This window comes from Triticum urartu, chromosome 4A (genome assembly GCF_056163025.1).
Source record: "Triticum urartu cultivar PI428250 chromosome 4A, HENAU_Tu73, whole genome shotgun sequence".
In the NCBI taxonomy this organism is placed as follows: domain Eukaryota; kingdom Viridiplantae; phylum Streptophyta; class Magnoliopsida; order Poales; family Poaceae; genus Triticum; species Triticum urartu.
The window spans coordinates 183,268,334-183,286,626 of record NC_141876.1 but is presented as its reverse complement, the minus strand read 5'-3'; positions in this window follow the sequence as shown (position 1 = coordinate 183,286,626).

The window sequence follows — 18,293 nt, the reverse complement described above, 5'->3', positions numbered from 1 at the left end:
ATGTGGGATGAAGTTGGAGACCGACAGTTGTTTGGACCAGACTTGATCAAAGAGTCTAAGGAGAAGGTTAAACTGATCCGGGATAGAATGAAGATAGCCCAGTCCAGGCAGAAGAGTTTTGCAGATTCGAAACGCATTGAGGTAACCTATGAAATTGGAGAAAGAGCATATTTGCGAGTATCACCTTTGCAGGGAGTGAAATGTTTTGGAGTTAAGGGAAAGTTAGCCCCGAGATTTGTAATACCATATCGTATTTGGGAATGGATGGGAGAAGTTGCATACAAGTTGGAGTTACCTGAAGGACTGTCAGGAGTTGATGATGTGTTTCACGTTTCCCAGATGAAGAAGTGCCATGCTTAGATGGCTGACATACCACTAAGAGATACCGTACCCTTGGAGGCGATTCAGTTGGACAATGACTTGACTTATGAAGAGAAACCAGTCAAGATTTTGGAGTTTGCCAGTCGAGTCACCCGCAGCAAGGTTATTAAGTTTTGCAAGGTTCAGTGGAGCCACCATACCGAGGACGAAGCCACGTGGGAACGAGAGGATGATCTCCACAAGGACCACCCACACCTATTTTCTAGCCAACCCGAATCTCTAGGGTGAGATTCATCTTAAGGGTGGTGGTTTGTAACATCCCAAAATTTCAATTTGGAATGTTATACATAGATCATTCTTGCATATCATATTTTATTGCATTTCGTCTCTTGATCCTGGAAATCCTAAGAACTCAAGGACCCTTTGAGAGAGTTGGGGATTTCCCAGATTTCATATTTGATTTTTATCAAATATTGAAACAAGGACTTTTGGTTTTAATTATTTTTCTCTCCGAAAATATTTCATATTAAAATATATGAGAGGAGATAATATGACTTCTCCAAAATAATTGAAATATTGGAGGAAAAATATTAAAATCAAATATTTGATTTTATTTGCATTAGAAAAATTGCACGTTTTCAAAATTGCATTCTAGGGCCAAGAAAATGTTCATCTCGTTCAAAATATTTTATTTAGACGGAGAAAATTTGTTTTGGCATTTTTAGATTTTTATTTTATATTCTATTATTTTTCTTAGTTTCAGCGGAAATATATTAAAAAAAGGTTTCCGGACCCACCTGGGCCGAAGCCCAGCCGGCCCGTCCCGGCCGTCTCCCTCGCGCGCGCGCCGCCGTGCGTAGCTCGGACGCCGAGGGGAGTCCGAGACGGACTCCTCCCCGGGCGCCCCCTCGCCCAAGCAAGACGCCGCCCCCGCCCCCTTTAAAGGCCGCCGCCGAGCCCCGCCACCACCACCACCCCGTCGCCCCGCAGCCCGCTCCCGAGCCGCGCCCCGCCGCCTCCCACGAGCCGCCGCCGCCGCTTCGCTGCCCCGCGCCGCCGCCGCCCTTGCTGCCTCGCGCCGCCACCGCCCCGCGGCCCCGTGAGCCCTGCCGCCCCGCCGCCCGAGCCCCGCCTAGCCGGAGCCACGCCGGAAGTACCTCGCCGCCGTTCGTTTTAAGAAAAACAATCCGGTTTTTTTAGAAAAACCCTAGCCTGTTTTTTTTCGATTCATCGGTTTTTTTCCAGTTTTTCTTTTTTCGCGGATGTTCATCCGGACGTTCGTTTTAACGAACGGTTTTCGCCCGTTAGTTACAGACAACGAACGCTCGTTCGTTAGCCTGTTCATCAGTTTCCTTTTATCGAATTATTCCGCGATTATTTCTGATCATGATTTCTGATCCGATTTTCGTTCTAGTTTATCTTTTCGCTCGTTAATCGCAATCAGGCGATTCAAGCGCCTAGATCTTCGTCTCGAGACGTTCTTCCCGCTTAACCAACATGCACAAGTTTTTGCTACTATAAAATTTGACCTAGGTACAGATTAGTAAACGGATCTTGTTTCTTTTGCCGTTTGAGTTTCGTTGCTCCGTTTGATTTGATTCTTTTTGCAAACCGGAGTTCTTAAGTTGAACTTTCTGGTTAGATCTTCTTATTTGAGATTTACCCGTGTTTCTTAGCTTGATTGCTTATGTAAGTTATTGCTTGTTTACGATAGAATTCCCAGAGTGCGAAGCGTGTTATTTGGAGTCTCTAGGTTACACGGATTGTCAGCAAGGCAAGTAACACTTTGATCATATCCCTTTATCACCCAATTTTTATGCATTAGTTCCAATCCTCAAACATTGCATGGTTAGGATGTCATTAACATGTGGGTTGGGAAGTAGCTGATGAGGTAGAACCTATTACCCTGTTACATTCAAACCCCTGGGGGTTACTTCTTCGCATTGCTTATATTGCTATGCTATGCTCGTAGACGTGGTTTGGGTGAGTGAAATCCATGACAGATGTGAGATTGTTAATTAATGGTTCAAGGATTGAGGCACCTGGAGTACCTAGTAATGCCTGTATTTTTGGAAATCCTGGAGTACCCGTGTGATCTTCCTATGGACCGCCACCCAGGGTCAAAGGGAGTTGAGATTATTCATGTTAGAAACTTACGTGTGCAGCCACAAGCTATTATGGGCTCTAGAACAGTTGAGTAAGTTACGTGAAGCTCTTGAAGAGGTGGATCAGCAGGTAGTGGGTTTGTAGGTTTGGTATGTCTGCCCGGAGTAGAGAGTTCATGTTTCTGAAAGACTGTGTCTCGATCATCCGTTTCTCAAACACCCTATAGTGCGAGAAAACCAACGGAGGAGATCGAGTCTTGTGGGGAAAAGTGCGCAAACCTCTGTAGAGTGTATAAACTAATCATGGTTAGCCGTGTCCCCGGTAATGCACAATCTTGAGTATCTAGTACTTGGAGTATCTTAAGTATCTCATCACCCGAAAAATAATATTGTTGGGTTGTTAATCACCTTATTGGGATTGAGTTGGAGGAACCTTCTCAATGATGTTTCAACTACCATGATAGTTAAATTAAAATCTATTCCTTTGTTGTAGGGAAAAATTGGCTTTTCGCAAAACTATAACCATAGAGCTTTCCACCACTCAAATATGCATGTAGTGATAGCATTATTCCGTTCCTGCTCTACTGTGTTATTTTGCCAGCATATTCCATGTGCTGAACCATTTTCGGGCTGCAACGTATTTTGTTGTAGAATTTTCAGACGAGGAGTAAGGTTCGTTAGGTCGTTGTTGTGCATCTCAGCTCTGCCATTGGAGTTGATGGACTCACTTTATCTTCCAAGACTTCCGCTGTTATCATATTAGATGGCCTTAAGCCATATTTATTGTAATAAGTTCTCTTTGGAGACATTCGATATAATAAGTGTGTGATTGCTACTCTGTTATAAATCCTCGAGTACTGTGTGTGTCAGCATTTCCGATCCAGGGATGACACTGAAGCACAAAGACTTGACCGTTTGAGGTCTGGTCGCTAAAATAACATTGACTTAAGCACCCCCAAGCTTGAGCGATGCTTTCTCCTTCGTGAGGCCAAAAATTATATATATAATTATGATCATGATGAACAAGATGCATAGGATAAAACTTATGATGAAATTCCAATTTCAATCAGTTGTAATTCCATGATCCCATATCATCACATAGCCTAAACCATGCCAATGCCTTTCCCTTCAAATATAAAGGGAAGACCTTCTTCTTGATAACATCCTCAGGCATACCTATAGGCTTAAATAATCCACAAACTTCATCCACATAGATTAGGTGCAAATCAGGATGCAATGTTCCATCACCTGTGAAGGGATTAGCTAGCAGCTTCTCTATCATACCCGAAGGAGTTTCAAAGTAAATATTTTCAGTAGGTTTAGTAGGTTGAGGAGCAACTCTTTGCTCTACTGGTCTGGGTGAAGATACCGCAAACAGGCCCCTGAAAGGATTATGTTCCGTAGTAACAAGTAACAGTAAATTTCAGCACACTATATAAATTTTTCCTTACCAAATTCCACCTACCAAAGGCGCTTCACTCCCCAGCAACGATGCCAGAAAAGAGCTTTGATGACCCGCAAGTATAGGGGATCTATCGTAGTCCTTTCGATAAGTAAGAGTGTCAAACCCAACGAGGAGCAGAAGGAAATGATAAGCAGTTTTCAGCAAGGTATTCTCTGCAAGCACTGAAATTATCGGTAACAGATAGTTTTGTGATAAGGTAATTTGTAAAGGGTAACAAATAGTAAAAGTAAATAAGGTGCAGCAAGATGGCCCAATCATTTTTGTAGCAAAGGACAAGCCTGGACAAACTCTTATATAAAGGAAAGCCCTCCCGAGGACACATGGGAATTATCGTCAAGCTAGTTTTCATCACGTTCATATGATTCGCATTCGGTACTTTGATAATTTGATATGTGGGTGGACCGGTGCTTGGGTACTGCTCTTCATTGGACAAGTATCCCACTTATGATTAAACCCTATTGCAAGCATCTGCAACTACAAAAGAAGTATTAAGGTAAACCTAACCATAGCATGAAACATATGGATCCAAATCAGCCCCTTACGAAGCAACTCATAAACTAGGGTTTAAGCTTTTGTCACTCTAGCAACCCATCATCTGCTTATTACTTCCCAATGTCTTCCTCTAGGCCCAAACAATGGTGAAGTGTCATGTAGTCGACGTTCACATAACACCACTAGAGGAAAGACAACATACATCTCATCAAAATATCGAATGAATACCAAATTCACATGACTACTTATTGCAAGACTTCTCACATGTCCTCAGGAACAAACGTAACTACTCAAAAATAATATTCATGTTCATAATCAGAGGGGTATTAATTTGCATAAAGGATCTGAACATATGATCTTCCGCCGAATAAACCAACTAGCATCAACTACAAGGAGTAATCAACACTACTAGCAACCCACAGGTACCAATCTGAGGCTTTGGGGAAAAGATTGGATACAAGAGATGAACTAGGGTTTGAGAGGAGATGGTGATGGTGAAGATGTTGATGGAGATTGACCCCCTCCCGATGAGAGGATCGATGGTGATGACGTCAGTGATGATTTCTCCCTCCCGGTGGGAAGTTTCCCCGGCAGAACAGCTCCGACGGAGCCCTTGATTGGTTCTGCCAAGGTTCCACCTCGTGGCGGCGGAGTTTCTTACCGAAAGCTTGCTTATGATTTTTTCCTCGACGAAAGACTTCATATAGCCAAAGATGGGCATCAAAGGGCTGCCAGGGGGCCCACGAGGCAGGGGGCGTGCCCAAGGGGGTAGGGCGCCCCCCCACCCACCCTCGTGGACGGTGGGTGGCCCCCTCTGGTACTTCTTCCGCCCAATATTTTTTATATATTCTGAAACTTGCTCCCATGAAGTTTCAGGACTTTTGGAGTTGTGCAGAATAGGTCTCTAATATTTTCTCCTTTTCCAGCCCAGAATTCCAGCTGTCGACATTCTCCCTCTTCATGTAAACCTTGTAAAATAAGAGAGCATAGGCATAAGTATTGTGACATAATGTGTAATAATAGCCCATAATGCAATAAATATCGATATAAAAGCATGACGCAAAATGGACATATCAGTGACATGCATTATTATTTTCTTAATTCAATATATGGTCAAAGTTTGGCACAAAATACTAAGGGGACCAATAAATCAGGATGGTGGTAGTAAATTTCGTCAAAATGCAGATAATGGCCTAAATTTGGTAAATGAACCATGGAAAGTGCTAAATTGGAACACGATGCTTTGTAGGGTGTCTATTGATCGTGGAAAAAAGTCAACTACCACATTAGTTGAGTACTTTTACAAATTACAAAAAAAGTATACCACCACCCCAGCGTCTAACTATCCTGGCCCAACGAAACCCCTTCCCTCGCTCACACGCACTTCCCGCCTGAAATGGTTAGCGCCGCTCCACAATGTCAATGCCGGATTCACGCCCCACGCGACCTCTTACTCGCGCTGACATTGCAGTAGCGCGATGGCTGAGAGAGTGCCACCAGCACGGCATCCCGGTGCAAGCGACTACTCCGCATTAGCGACACCATGGCCATCCATCTGTCTGCCACCCACATTAATGACATGCGGCTGCTGACGAACCTACTCCAGCGCTAGCCATCCGTCCGTATGCCGTGACTCATTGCCATTTGCCTGCTATATTAACTTCAGCCCGAGCCATAGCCACAGACCCATAGTCATTCTCCTATGGTCCCTTCCTTCTGTCGGCACCACTCAAACCAAGGCTGTCGGCATTCTGGGAACGGGGGTCCCCAGACTTGCCTGCCCGCGGCCCGCGGCGTGGCTCCAACGGCGGCCCTGTATGGCCCATCTTCACCAGCAAACACTCAAGACCCCGTGAGGGGCCAACCCTCACGAGGCGGATGACGCAAGACCTCCTCAAGGGTGGCCCCACCAGGCCGGCTCGCGAGGGGCGGAGAGATCAAGGCGAGGGACACCTTGCGAGGTTTGTGTGACTCAAGCCATGATGACTTGAGCCAGGAAGGCACTAGCACGCAGTGTCCTTGTTTCCTCTTTAGTGCTAAAGGGGCAAGCACAGGCGAGGAGTCCCGGGGCGTCACGCAAAGGTTTCCATATCGTTGCAACAAGACCCAGACTAGCAGGACAGCAGGACGGAGGTCACCGTGGAGCCCAAGACAGTGTCACCACTAGAGCCTTTGGCAGGCAAAGACTACTTTTGTCAAGATAGCTTGTACTAGCTGTCCCCCCTTTGAATTGGACGTTGTGGGATCCCTTCCCGCTGAATATTTGGGAAGAGGACCCGGGCCTCTATATATAGAACTAGCCACCACCAGAAAGGGGATCAGCTCATCTAGAGAGGATCCTTGACCACACACACCAAGCACAAGAATGCCTCACCTCAGGAGGCTGTTCTTCCCTTGTAACTGTTCATCCTCAACCCAAGAGGCAATCCACCACACCACACTGGATTATGGTACTACACCACATCGGTGTCCCGAACCAGTATAAACTCTTGTGTCTCTCATTCTTTGGGTTCGTCGAGCTAGGCCGTGAGATCACGATGTGTGCGAGCTAGAGAGGGGAGAGATCTTTGTGCGCACCCCAATGTTCGAACCTCAAGGGTTTTGCCGGAACCCGAAATTCGACATATGGCGCACCAGGTAGGGGTGCGCCGAAGCTCTACACCCCCCCGCCCCCCCCCCCCCCCGACTGCCTCGCCACTCCTACCAGCTCTCATGGAGGCCGCTGCTTCTCCGACTAGATTGACGGGCACCCTCCATAGCGCTGTGGGGCTCCAGGCCTTCACCCCCGCCTTGCGGCGGGTACGGTGGCCGCACAAGTTCAAGCCATAGATGCCGCCCCGTTACGTTGGTGTGGCGGATCTGGTAGCCTTCCTGCTGGCGTACGAGGAGGTCATCATGTATGCCGGGGGCGACGATAAATTCATGGGCAATTGGGTCCCGATGGCCCTCGCTGGCGTGCCACGCGCCTGGCTCCTCCATCTACCAGAATCATCTATGGCCTCCTGGGAGGAGCTGCGCGACCTCTTCATCGCGCGCTTCGGGGGACCAGCACCGTCGTCGCAGCTCTCCTCGGTGGCTCGCAGGCGCCGCCCTCGGACCGTCACACCAAGCCGTTCTTTCACCAGATCAGCGCTGTCTCCTTGCGGCACGGGGCTCCCTCGGGTTGGGCGGCGCCCACGGCCGACCTGACCTTTGACTCGGGGGATCACCCTGTCACCACCGTCAGTTCAGGTGTGCTCCTAATGCTTTACACGCCCACCATCTGTAGGGTAGCCGTCACCAAGAGCCTCATCGACGGCAGCTCCGGCCTCAATGTACTCTCCATGGAGGCTTTTAGTCTCCTTCATGTACCGCTGGAGTGGCTCCGCCCCAGCAAGCCCTTCTCCGGAGTCGGTAGCGGCTCCTCCAACCCCCCGGGGCAGATCCGTCTCCCCGTGACCTTCGGCACGCGCGAAAACTACTGCATCGAGCTAATCGACTTTGACATCGCACGCATCGGCTTACTGTACAACGCCATCCTCGGGTACACGGCGCTTGCTCAGTTCATGGCAGCTACCCATCCTGCCTACAACCTCATGAAGATGCCAGGAAGCAAAGGCGTCCTCAAACTCGCCTTCAGGGCCACAATGGTAGCTTGCCCGACCGACAAGGCCGTGCCTAGGACCAAGGGCGCTACGCCGACCAAGAAGAAGCAGCTATTCTCTTAAGGTCAAGCCAAGACAAAGCAGATACCGGTCGACGCGGACGAGGCCTCTGGCACCACCTTTACTATAGGCGCTGACCTCACCCCAGATCAAGAAAGGAAGTTGGTGGACTTTTTGCAGGCGAACAAGGAAGTATTCGCCTGGAAACCCAAGCAGCAGGCTAGGGTTCCGAGAAGAGTGATCGAGCATCATCTGAGGGTATGCCCCAACGTGCGCCCTGTGAAGTAGAGGGCAAGGAAGCAGTTCATGGAGAAGCAGTCCTTCATCATTCAGGAAACCCGCAAGCTGGAGGCAGCGGGTGTTATTCGCGAAGTTTGTTACCCAGAGTGGCTGGCGAATCCGGTCGTCGTGCCAAAGAAAGGAGGGAAGGAGCGCATGTGTGTCGACTTCACCAACCTCAACAAGGCTTGCCCTCAAGACCCGTTCCCGCTGCCGCGCATCGACCAGATTGTCGACTCCACCGCCGAGTGTGATCTGCTATGTTTCCTGGATGCGTTCTCAGGCTACCACCAGATCACGATGGCGGTGGAAGATGAGGAGAAAACATCTTTCCTGACCCCATGCGGGGTATACTTCTACACTTGCATGCCATTTGAACTGCGCAACGCAGGAGCGACCTTCCAGCGACTGATGCACATCACCTTGGGGCGGCAGCTTGGGAGAAACGCTGAGTCCTACGTCAACGACATTGTGGTGAAGTCTCAGGAGGTAAGAACTTTGATTCAGGACCTGGAGGAAACTTTCACGAGCCTGCACCAGGAGGACCTGCGGCACAACCCGGAGAAGTGCATGTTTGGTGTTCCTCCCGGCAAGCTGCTAGGCTTCCTCGTGTCCCATAGGGGGATCGAGGCCAATCAGGAGAAGGTCAAAGCAATCGAAGGCATGAGCCCACCACAAAACCTCGAGGAGATGCAGAAGCTTGTAGGCTGCGTGACTTCGCTGGGGTGCTTCATCTCCAAGTTGGGGGAGCGCGGCTTGCCGTTCTTCAAGCTGATGAAGAGGAAGGGCCCGTTCGAATGGACCCCCGAGGCCGACCTAGCATTTCAAGACCTGAAGAGTTATCTGACCAGCCCACCGGTGATGGTGGCGCCTCATCCTCGTGAGCCCTTGGTACTCTACCTGTCTGCCATGCCCCACTCTGCTAGCGCGGCGTTGGTGGCCCTTAGGGAGGAGCCCCGGGTAAAGGACCCGTCAAGTGGAGTCGCCAAGCCGGATGAGACAGCTCAGCACCGCAGCGATGCTCCTGTGACAGTGGCTGCCCCGGCTAGTCATCAAGCTCCAGAAGACAGGGACCCGCAGGGAACACCTCAGCCCTCGGGAGCCAAAAACACCCCACCCTCGTCGACCACTGAGTGTACTTCGTCAGCACAGTGCTACGCGACACGAGAGCACGATACCCCATGCCTCAGAAGCTCTTGCTCGGGCTCCTGGTGGCCTGGCGCAAGCTGCGCCACTAGTTCCAGGGACACCCCATCAATGTCGTCTCAGCTTACCCATTGGAGAGAACGCTCAGGATCCCCAATGCCGTGGGAAGGGTCACCGAATGGAACATCGAACTGCAAGCATTCGACCTGGAGTTTAGCACAACCAGGGTCATCAAGGGGGCCGCACTCGCCGAATTTGTGGCAGAATGGACCGACACCCCGGAGCTCGAAGCAGGCGAGAACCGATCCCTCTCGCCAGGGAGTGAAGCGTGGGACGGCTAGGTCATGTACTTCGATGGCGCGTTTGCACACTAGGGCACGGGGGCTGGAGCCATGCTCATCTCGCCCACTTAGGACAAACTTTACTACGCCCTGGAGCTCCACTTCCAGCGGGGCGAGAAGGTCTACAACAACATTGCAAAGTACGACAGTCTCATCGTTGGCCTCAAGGCTGCGGTGGCCCTAGAGGTGAAATGCCTCACCATCAAGGGAGACTCGCAACTCCTCATCAACTTCTCCAACAAGGTGTACGAGCCAAAGGATGAGCACATGGAGGCATACCTCGCGGAGGTACGCAAGATGGAGAAGAAGTTCTTGGACCTAGAAATACAACATGTGCCCCGTGGCACCAACCAAGAGGCCGACGACATCGCCAAAAGAGCATCCAAGCGGCTACCCCAAGAGCCTGGCATCTTCGAGGAGCTGCTCTTCAAGCCTTCGGCAGCACCTCCGCCTGCGAATCCGGCGCCACCTCAGGATGAGCTCCCCCAGCCACCAGCCTCGGGAGCCCCTGCCTGCGGCCCGACCTCAGGAGCGCGCCTACTCTTTGCGCTCGAGCCTTAGGAGGGGTGCTGGATCGAAGAGTTCAGGGCGTACCTGACGCACGGAACATTGCCGGAGAAGGAGGAAGACGCGGCGCATGTGGCCCGACAGGCTACTACATCCAGGACGGTGAGCTATACAGGAAGCAGCCAAATGATGTTTGTCTACGATGCATTTCTAGGGAACAGGGGAAAGAGTTGCTGGCCGACATACATGGCAGGGACTACGGGCACCACTCGTCGTCGCGCACCCTGGTCGGCAAGGCTTTCCGCAACAGGTTCTACTGGCTCACAGCACTCAACGACGCGGCCGAGCTGGTGAAATCCTGCGAGGCCTGCCAATTCCACGCCAAGCAGAACCACCAGCCGGCTCAGGGCCTCCAGACTATCCCGCTTTCATGGTCGTTCATGGTTTGGGGGCTAGATATCCTGGGCCCATTCCCTCGAGCGCATGGAGGTTACCGCTACCTCTATGTCGCCATCGACAAATTCACCAAGTGGGCGGAAGTGGAAGCAGTCCGCACCATCCCAGCTGGGTTAGCAGTCAAGTTCATCAAGGGCCTCGTAAGCCGGTTTGGGGTCTCTAATCGCATCATCACTGACAACGGCTCACAGTTCACTAGCAATCTCTTCAAAACATATTGTGCTAACCTTGGAACAAAGATCTGCTACGCCTCCGTGGCGCACCTCAGGAACAACGGCCAGGCCGAGCGCGCCAACGTGGAGGTCCCGAGGGGTCTCAAGACAAGGACCTTCAAGAAGAAGCTCGAGGCCTATGGAAGGGGCTGGCACGATGAGCTCCAGTCTGTGCTGTGGTCCATCCACACCACTGCCACCAGGCCAACAGGCGAGACCCCCTTCTTCCTTGTCTACGAAGCAGAAGCAGTTATCCCACATGAGGCCAGGCATCGCTCTACGCGGGTCCTGGCATTTGATGAAAGGCAGCATGACGCCATGCGGGGGATGGACCTCGTGCTGGGGGAGGAACGCTGCCGTGAAGCCTCGCTCTGAGCTGTGAGGTACCAGCAGGCGCTGCGGTGGTATCACTGCCGCAGCGTCCGCTCCAGGACGCTTGAGGTGGGTGATCTTGTCCTGAGGCGGGTGCTCTCCAGGGAAGGGTTGCACAAGCTCTCACCCATGTGGGAGGGCCTGTTTCGGGTCGCCCACGTCTCCAGGCCTTGCGCCGCGCGCCTGGAGACGCAGGACGGGATCCCCATCCAGAACGTCTGGAACATCCAGCACCTCCGGAGGTTCTACCTGTGAAGCAAGGCCCGGTGCCTGTGAAGATCTCTGCTCATGACACCCTCCCATGTCTTAGTGGCAGCACTTAGCTCCGCACTGGTGAGAAGACAAGAAGACTAGACTAGGTGCCGGGCGCGGCTTTTCATTTGATTTCTGCAGTTGGCTTGCCCTTTTGTAGTGAGAATTTGCTTTCTAGTGTTGCTGGCCCGGTTCCATTTCCCTTGTTGCCTCCTTTTCTGCCCTCGGTTCCTTGTTTTTGACCCATACTCTCCCTCGCATGCCTCGCGAGGGGGCCAGATAGGTGCCCTCGTGAGCGTTTTCATTTTCTAGTTTTTAGCAAGGCACCCTCACTCGAGTCCGCAAGCTGGCCCACCCCTCTCAATCCGTGCCCCCTGGTACCGCGATATGAAGCGCTGGATCATGACCGGCAGTGCCTGCGACCAGGATTCGGAAGGATATGTCACAGCCCTAGAATTTTCTTCCCTAGAATTTGCTTGCCATTAGTTTCCTTAAAGCATCCATGCATCATGTTTATTTTTCAATTAAAGCTGAAATGGGGATGAAAAACCCTAGCACCAAAATTAAATCAAATAGGTTCAACTTAAAAACATTTTCAAGAACCCAGAATGCTCTTTAGAAAAGTTCATCATTTTTGAATTGGTCTAGAACCTCTGACAAAAATGGTGCACACCTTTCTAGGTCATTTATGGAATTTTGAATTAAATCATAAGTATTTGCATTTGGACATTAATCCTATAAATAATTTTAAATGTCCAGATAATCTTGAAAGTATTTTAAGGTTGTTGGAAATAACCCAAACATATGCCACAATCATTTTCAAGATTTTTCAAAATGAGTTAGTATTTTTACTAATTCAAAACAGAATAAAAGTAATAGAAAAAACTGAAACAGAAAAAGAGAGAAAGAGAGAAAACCTACCTAACTTACCTGTGCAGCCCACCTGGCCCAACTCCTGATGACCCAGCCCACCAGGGCCTCCATCGTCTTCAACGTCCTGCCAGTGGGCAGGAGGGCACGTGCCCGCCGCGCGTGGCCACACGCCGGCCACCTCCAGGCTGCCTGCCTGTGCGAGGACCCCCCTGGAGGCGCCACGAGACCCCCTGACCCCCTCTCACTCCCCCTCTCTCGCTCTGGACTCCCCCCTCCTCCTCTGCTCCCTCTCCCGCGTTCGACCACGGGCACCCGAGAGCGCCGACGAGCACCACTTGGGCCATCGTCCATCCCGCACCTCGTTGTTGCTTCCAAAGGAACCGCCATCACCTTATGTGTCGTCTGCACCAACCCATTCGACCGCGGGAGCCCTGTAGCATCGTCCCCGAGCTCGTCTTCTACCTCTGGCCGCCGGCAACCTCACCTTCGATTCGCCGCCGTCTCCGCGTCCCCGAGCTCGCCAACCTGCTTCACACGCTATTGACCGACATGCTCAATGTGATTCATGTATGCATGTCCCCATAGGTTGGTGCCTCTTTGGTTTCACGACTAGACATGTCGGCCCGGGTTCTCTGTCATATGGATGCTAGCGACACTATCATATACGTGAGCCAAAAGGCGCATACGGTCCCAGGCCATGGTAAGGCGACACCCATGGGAATACCGTGCATGAGGCCGCAAAGTGATATGAGATGTTACCCACTAAATCGATGTGACTTGGAATCGGGGTCCTGACAGCTTTGGTATCAGAGCCTGACTGCCTGTAGGATTACCAATCCAAATTGGTCGAAGTTGAGTCTAAAAATGCTTTAGTTATACAAGGGAATTGATTGTGGAGGGGAACGTAAGGCTCTTTTTACTCCTTTACCTTATGCCCTTCTGATCTGAGTCAACCTCTTCTTCTCTACTGGGATTAAGAACTAGTCCTTCTCATCTATCTATTAGGATGACGAGTTACTATGTTAGAGACTTATAGGATTGTTGGTTCCATGCCTCAATTCAGTTTCTACTACTTTTAGTATGTTGTCAGCTGAACCAGAACCTTGATATGATGATGTTGAGTGGTTATGCCACCATTTTTGCAGGTTGTCTCAAATCTTTTGAGCAATTACAGCCGTTACGCTGTCCGAGTCATTCCAGGTTACTAAATAGTCTGATGCATTTGCAAACCCCTTCCTCCTGTTCCTGATGTCCATTTGGGCCAGATTAATCACACTAATTGGTGAGTTGAGGTACTCTGTTGCCTCGACATATATGTTGGAGCTATTATTATGACCCTAGGTGTTTTAGGGAGTCACCTAGTAATCTAGACATGTTTTGTGTTCCGGTGTGATGATTCTAGCCACCATTCTCAAAAGCATCCCGTGATGCCATTTAGTAGTAGCTATTCTATTTCTGGGTTCTTGAACCCGAGATTCACCCTACTTACCTCCTGTTGATAGTGTTTCCTCGTTCCTTTACGATATTAGTAACCTTGCGATAGTCCTCAAGGTCTGTGGTATTTCCTTCTTCCAAATACCATGAACCATTAAGGCAGAAGTTCTTTGAACCAAAATATCACAATCAGAGTACTCTTGAGGAGTTCTCCATTCATAATTGTGATTCTGCCAGTTCTACCTTTCTGCATGGGTTATCTAGAAGAAACTTGGTGAACTTGGTTCGACATATTAATCTATGCATCCACAACTGAGAAAGATATATGTCCTCTTGCGTTGTCCCTCTTCATTTGAATTCCGACCATCGTCTATCAATTGATAGTTAGGAGTAATTGTGCATCCGTGTTATCGATGCTATCATTCTTGTGGTCCGTTAAGCCATTCTATTTCTGAATGACTAGGAGAAACAAACTCTAGTACCTCATCCATATCCAGGATTGGGTCAAAGTAGTTGTGTTCTGCAGATCAAATGCTAATCCAGCTTTTGCTCTGTTCTACCCTGAAGTATTACCCACTTTATGTCAAGAATATTGTGAGAATTGCACCATCTCTTATGAACTCTTGATGCAGTGATACTTCGCACCATCATCATTTATTTCTCGGTCCTCGTGTTGTTGTAACCGAAATGCCGACAAGTGAATTGTGATGTGTGAAATCAATACTCCTAGCAACCGTGTTGCTTGGTAGTTAATGGACATTAATATCATTCTTAGTGTGTTGGTTTTCAAATCACTATTCTAGGATCGCTCGTGTTATCCTGTCCTTATTTCTGGTGCACTGTTCGATCTTTGAATTAGAATTGAATCCCTTACACTTCTGATCATGTCGTCTTGCCTTAAAAATCAAGATCGTTCTCGAGATTAAAGTCATATCGGTGGTTCGTGATTTCCAGATATCTTCACGAAAGTATTACCAGGTTGTCACCTGACCGCTATGTTAAGTCCCCGATCATATTGGTTTCCTTCAAACCACCCATTCTCTAAGATTCTGTGTAGGGTACCCTGAACTAGTCGGTTGAGCTAAACAACAACTTGCAGTGTTGGAAGATGAAAGCTTTTCCCACTTAGTTCATTTCGGAAGGGATATCCGTGTGTTGTGTGTGTGGAAGAAAGATGATATCTTCATTGATTGATCCTCATGATCAGTTCTTGAATCTATCGTCTTGTCCAACCATGATTTGAGTGTGGGCTATCATCAAATCAAATCAGAACCAACGATATTCATAATGTTGTCTACTCCTGGTTGACTCCTCGAGCATACACCATTACATCTTTTGGTCTGACCAATACTATCACATTGTTCACATAATGGTGGAAGTCCAGTGATATGGAAATTCCGATGAGTTGCTATGGAGCCCATCAGCAGCATTTTGTCTCCTCCATGATTTGTGTTGAACATCCAGCTAGTGTTGGAAACTTGTGTAAGCATTTTCTTCATGCCCCGTTCATGAAGTATATGTTTGGATGAAAGAAGTGACTTCCTTTGATTCACGTGCATTTGATGTAAGTTGCCGCCGTGAATTCGAGAAAGTTTGTTTTGCTTCCTCTGGAATCATCCCAAGTCAGTCATGCATGTGCGAAGTATTCTATGGTCTGATAGACTGATCATCTTCATTCTATACATATCCCTAGCACACCAAGACACTGATTGATTTGTTCAAGGAGAAGAAGTCTCTTCTTAAGAGCAAGACTTATGCAAGGACTTCGATATCCTCGATGATGGTTCCTCACCCGAACTTCGGCAGTTTTTCACTATAAGACTACAGCGTGATCCTGCTTGTCTGGGACTGCGTGTTCGCAGGTATGTAGCAAAAATAGCTCATGTTTTGGAGTTTATTACCATAGTCCATTTCCCGAGAATCTCGCAACGCCATCTCGTCGATTTGTGTTGCAAACTTTCTTTCCAGACACATTGTCTGAATTATCCTGACACCAACTAGATCTAAATCTCCGGCAGTTGTGATGGTTGGGACGTTCTCCCAAGAGCTATAATATTGGTCTCTCGGTAACCGGTAAAGTGGATGACGCGGCCAACACACCCAACCGGAAGACCTATTATTGTAGTATCTTGTTTGAAGGAGTTGGCCACCTCCCCATAAGGATCTCGTAGAATTTATTCCAACAGTAGTTCCTTATGGATTTTTTTGAGTTCCCGAAGTCCGACCTTTTACTTGATGTCGTAGATACCAAACCATATCAATAAATGGGTTATGCTAGCACATCAAGGAGAATATTAGAAGCAGAGTGCTAAATGTCTCTCGGTCGATCATCCAGATTTTGATCCCTTGGCCTCGCTAAGGTGAAATCTGAGAAGGTGTTATCTCCCTTTACATCTGCATCGTCCATCACTAATCGTCATGGTAGTATGTTGTGTTGCCAGGATCCTTGACAAGGATATTGGTAAAACTTGATGATTATGGAATGCTTAAGTTCTTGAGAGCACGCGCAAGCACTAGGATTATCGTCGGCAGTAATTGGGATCTCCTCTCAGTTTCTTCGATTATGCCATAACCTTTCTAACAGTGGAATCACTCTCTACTGTTGAGTTTCTCCCTAGTTACTAGAATCATTCCCAGCATTGCATTTTGTTCCTAGCTTGCACCGCCATTGTGCCATTCAACCTTGGACTACCCTGCTCGGTAATTCCTGGTCAGGATCACCTTCAAAAGTGGTCCTACCATGGGTCCCATCCATTTCTGATGATAAGCAAAATCATCCGTCGCGTTGTCTTGAACAAGGTAGTGCACATCATCCATCCGAATCCGGATATGCCATTCCTTTGAACTCCGCCAAACGATCGTCTGTGATTGCCTTAGGCTGGTTTAGAGAGTTTCAATAATCTCTGTATCAAAAGTAATTCTTTTTGCCACTTAAGGGAATATTTTTACGAGTCACCTCTCCCAAGGTGCCCCGTTATGGGATCATGGAAATTGTTTCCTCGCTAATTTGAAACCCTCATCAAATTGTTTCTTCTGTCCCTCCTGATGCATGTTTTGCCTCTTAGCTCCAGAGATGTTTCAATGTCTCACTCCATGAGTTGATCCTGAGTTGCTCGATCTTGAGAAGATCAACTCTTCTAGAGCTTTCCCTTTCTTCTCATTGTCATGTTGGATGGAGTTCTCAGAGCAAGACGTCGAGACAAAGAGGATGATCGAATCAACGTTCTTATGAAGTGCAACCTGGGTCATGAAGATTGTGCAAGCTTTGTGTCCTCTCTATCTTCTTACCTCACGACTTGAATCTTGGGACGAGATTCTTGTTTAGTAAGGGTGAGTTGTCACAGCCCTAGAATTTGCTTCCCTAGAATTTGCTTCCCTAGAATTTGCTTGCCATTAGTATCCTTAAAGCATCCATGCATCATGTTTATTTTTCAATTAAAGATGAAATGGGGATGACAAACCCTAGCACCAAAATTAAATCAAATAGGTTCAACTTAAAAACATTTTCAAGAACCCAGAATGCTCTTTAGAAAAGTTCATAATTTTTGAATTGATATAGAACCTCTGACAAAAATGGTGCACACCTTTCTAGGTCATTTATGGAATTTTGAATTAAATCATAAGTATTTGCATTTGGACATTTAAATCCTATAAATAATTTTAAATGTCCAGATAATATTGAAAGTATTTTAAGGTTGTTGGAAATAACCCAAACATATGCCACAATCATTTTCAAGATTTTTCAAAATGAATTAGTATTTTTACTAATTCAAAACAGAATAAAAGTAATAGAAAAACTGAAACAGAAAAAGAGAGAAAACCTACCTAACTTACCTGTGCAGCCCACCTGGCCCAACTCCTGATGACCCAGCCCACCAGGGCCTCCACCGTCTTCAACCTCCTGCCAGTGGGCAGGAGGGCGCGTGCCCGTCGCGCGTGGCCACACGCCGACCACCTCCAGGCTGCCTGCCTATGCGACGACCCCCTGGAGGCGCCACGACACCCCCTGACCCCCTCTCTCGCTCTGGAATTCCTCCCCCTCCTCTACTCCCTCTCCCGCGTTCGACCACGGGCACCCGAGAGCGCCTACGAGCACCACCGGGGCCATCGTCCACCCCGCACCTCGTTGTTGCTTCCAGAGGAACCGCCATCACCTTATGCATCGTCTGCACCAACCCATTCGACCGCGGGAGCCCTATAGCATCGTCCCCAAGCTCGTCTTCTACCTCTGGCCGCCGGCAACTTCACCTTCGATTCGCCGCCATCTCCGCGTCCCCGAGCTCGCCGACCTGCTCGTCCGACTCGCCGTAAGCCAATCACGCGAACCCCCCTCCTTTGCGCTCCATCTGCATGTTGTAGCCGTTCCTCCGCCAGAGACCGAACTGCTGCGCCGC